The sequence below is a fragment of the Malurus melanocephalus genome, unplaced genomic scaffold (assembly GCF_030028575.1).
Source record: "Malurus melanocephalus ecotype Western Australia unplaced genomic scaffold, MMel_1.1 scaffold_557, whole genome shotgun sequence".
NCBI classification, from domain to species: domain Eukaryota; kingdom Metazoa; phylum Chordata; class Aves; order Passeriformes; family Maluridae; genus Malurus; species Malurus melanocephalus.
The window spans coordinates 29,623-33,212 of record NW_026623789.1 but is presented as its reverse complement, the minus strand read 5'-3'; the positions used below and the strand labels follow the sequence as shown (position 1 = coordinate 33,212).

Below are 3,590 nucleotides of genomic sequence, written 5' to 3'. Positions count from 1 at the left end.
ACTGACAGAGTCCTTACTTCAGCTCAAACAGCTCCTCTAGTTCCAAATGTACTTTTATCCATCCTTGCCAACTTGGTTAATTTAGTAGGACATGCCACAATTTGTCCCAGACTGGTTTTTGATTTGAAAGCATCGGGTTTTATATGTTTCAGAAAACACCACATTCAGTGGTATATTCCCCACTGAACCTGAAGGTAATTTTATTCCAATTTATATTAAAAAAAAAAACAACCCTTCCCCCAGTTCCAGGACTTGAAAGAAAACAAAACCAAACCTTCCACTGGAATTTAAATCCTAGCTTTATTTATTATTTACTAATCTATGGATGCACCTCTCCTTTCTTTAAATCAACAGCTTTATTTTTTAGTTTCTCCTTTCCCAAACCATTAGTGTGACTGCTCTTCTGGAAGATGTYTGTGACCCATTTAGATTTAGAGTTTCAGTGTTATTTCATTATTTAAACCAAAAAAAAACCCCAGCCAACAGGACCTCATTGTTCTGAGGCCATAAATATTCCAGGTTGTCTCCTTCTATATTTATAAAGTGACATCACAATTTGTAGCGCCACAATTTCGCCTTAACTACGACGTTGTAAAGCCCCTATTCGAGCACGTGAGACACTTGTTTATTGACATGATAAATTCAAACCACATGCACCCAGAAAAAAACACAACACTTGCTTATTTGCAAAGCCTGCTGAGAGCTAGCACACCACCTTGGCTTGTGGGCTCATTAGATCTCAATCTAAACAAGGTCAGGCCAGGTCAGCACACTTGAATGAATGACATTCAGAGGAGAGCCAGCGTTTTCTCGTGATTAAGGAGGTGGGAGTCTTCCATTTGGAAACTTTCCAGAAGGCCTGAAAAGGTGCTAAAAGGGATATTGCCACTGGATGCCATTTTCTGAGGAAAAGGCAGCCCCCCAAATCTTTCACACTTATGCTCATAAAAGCCTGGAGATGTGAGCTCAGGCAAATTCCCAGCAAATTCCCTGAGTTTCTATCATACCCTGTCCATCTGCAGGCAGAGTGCTGCGAGTGCCAATTCAGARCCTTTCATCAATGCCAGTCTCCAACTTTCTGAACTGCGTGTAAATATAGCAATRTGCTCTAAATAGTCCAAGACATCTCACTCAAAATAGCTGCAGGCTTCAGCTGTGGCAGTTTTAGATACCAGTTAAGGTTTTCCATCGTTCTTTGTAATCTGGAAATATTGCACGAATTTCAAACATTTTATAAGTGATCTTTTGAAACTAGCTTCCAGTTCATAAATGGGGAGCCTGTCAAACAGAAGGGAAGCATTTCATTCTGCAAAGCAGCCCTGCTAAGCCATTCAGAACAGAGGGAAATAACTAGAATTGCAACAAAAACCAGTAAAAAGACGTGTAGTTTCTCTTGAAGGTATCTGACCCTTTTTCAAGCTGCAACAGGAGCAGCAGAACCAAACAGGTGTCGTTTTTGAGGGTAGTTTTTATATTTGGATAAAAGCTTGTACCGCCAGGGGATTGTGAACTCTAATAGCTGAGCAAGCAGCACCAAGACGGGAGTAACAGCACTAATAGCAGCACGCTAATTGTGTTGTGTTTCCACACAGCACTAAGTGCTTTTTAAAATTTCTTTCCAGTCCTTGACTGCCTCACACTTAAGWAGAACTGAAGACATCCCCTAAAGACTTCTGTTCCTCCTCCTKGCTCGTTTCTGCTTCAGAATTCCCACATTTGCATCCCTGGTTGCGCATTGCMAGCACAGAGTGATGTTGATGGAGTCAGAAACTCTGAGGAATTGCCACAATGACCCGAATACTCGTCTATGAAATTCTGTCTTTGGGATTCRTCTCTGTAGGTCTGAACTTCCTGCCTGATCAGGGGTTTGGCTTTTCTGCCAAACCTATAGAAGGAACCACAGACCAAGCCACAAGACCAAATTGACTATTTATTAGAACCAGTGAATCCAGCTCCTCCAAAACCAATAGACTTTTATCCTTTCCTCCCAGCACTGCAGCACAAGTCTGTACAACAGCAAGGCAAGCAACAGCAGAAATTCAAAGGAATAAATAACAGCGACAAACATATAAAAAGGGCGTCAAACTTTTGAACTCCAGAGAGTTCCAAATGGAGGGGAAATGGATTATATGGCTTATTTCATAGTAGGAGCATTGTACCGCCGTGTTTGTTCATGAAGCTCATGTTATTTCATAACTTTTAACGTGGAGAAATGTCAAAAGGGGCTTTGTTCACTGACCAGGAGCTACTGAGACATCACGGAATGGGTCCTGCTTGGGAGTAGCCTTCTGCCCCCCAAATGCCCCGTGAACGATGTCAGCATGCAAAACGTCCTGTTTCTGCCTCACACAATGCATATGAACCCRGATAAATAACTGGCCATCTGCCAGCCTAAAAACAAAAAGCAGAATCTATAAACACAGTTCAAAACCCACAGAGAAGAAAGGCTGGCAGACCCTTAGACACAAGGTTCATAAAAGAAAGATTGACAAATGATTTACTGTCCAAGGCCGGCTGAAGAGCTGTGCTACAACTACAGCTAGAGAATTTRCATAAAGCAGTTCACGGCCATACTGAATTTAAATAATTATTTTCCATCATTTAGTACTCTTTGAAAAGAAGAAGCATAACCAGAGAGAGCATATGAAATTTCATTATCACACAGAAAGCAAATTTTAAATGAAAAGCAACATGTAGAAGTATTTCTCCTTACCTGATGTCTGCAGCACTTACAGAGAAAGATCTTTTAGAAGTTATGTACTGCTCAAAGAAAAATAACATTGTTTTCATAAAAGCTAGGTGTTTTTAGAATCTCAACGCCTCACAAGAAAAACACTGGCAATAATTTATATTAAGTTGATTTGGAAAGCTTTCTGTAGATTCAACCCAGGCAGAGAAGCCTCAAATAAGTTCTGCAGGAAACCAGATTTAAATAAGAACAGCTTTTTTATCTTTCTGCTCCAGGAAAGGATTCTTTTTGTGGTCATGTACATGTTGTTGGGATTTTTTTTTTTTWAAGCCTCTTTGTGTGTACAGCTATACTATCTCAGGAACACAGTCATCAAGTAGCGCCCTAAACTTGCAGCTGTAATTTAGGATAGATGAACCTCGATTAGCTTGAAACCTGGTTTAATTTACAACTGTGTGATCGTTGCATGTCTCAGATTTACAGCCAATTGTGAATAGTACATAAAGTGTTATCATTAGCAACTGCTGAATGAGGAGAAATTGAACAATTTTCTAAATTACATGAAAGCATTTACAGGCACACAGAATACACAACTTAAAGAATGCAGCTTGTTGAAYTCCACTTTATAGACTGTTTGCTGCTATAAAGTACCTGTACTGTGGCAGATTGTGTTCTAAGGCATAAATTAGGATCGTATTGTATTTCTCATTTTTCTCCACCAGTATCACAGCCCTGAGCACAACAGAAATACAGAGACACCACCACAACTGCAGGCTCGGGGAATGCAGTTTTGCTTCATTTGCAACTACACACTGTGGCCAGGAATGTTCACATATTTGTTGAATGATTTTGCTTACTCCCCTACTCTTAATTAAACCGTGTTAGCCAATCAGGAGAACAT

The 3,590-nt window shown here is 40.2% G+C and overlaps 1 protein-coding gene across 2 annotated transcripts in view; it reads right to left on the bottom strand.

Moving 5' to 3' along the window:
• The window catches only part of CUNH7orf50 (chromosome unknown C7orf50 homolog), a 35,760-nt gene that overhangs the window by 26,422 nt on the left and 5,748 nt on the right, over positions 1-3,590 (bottom strand). The gene's annotated exons all lie outside the window — the stretch shown is intronic.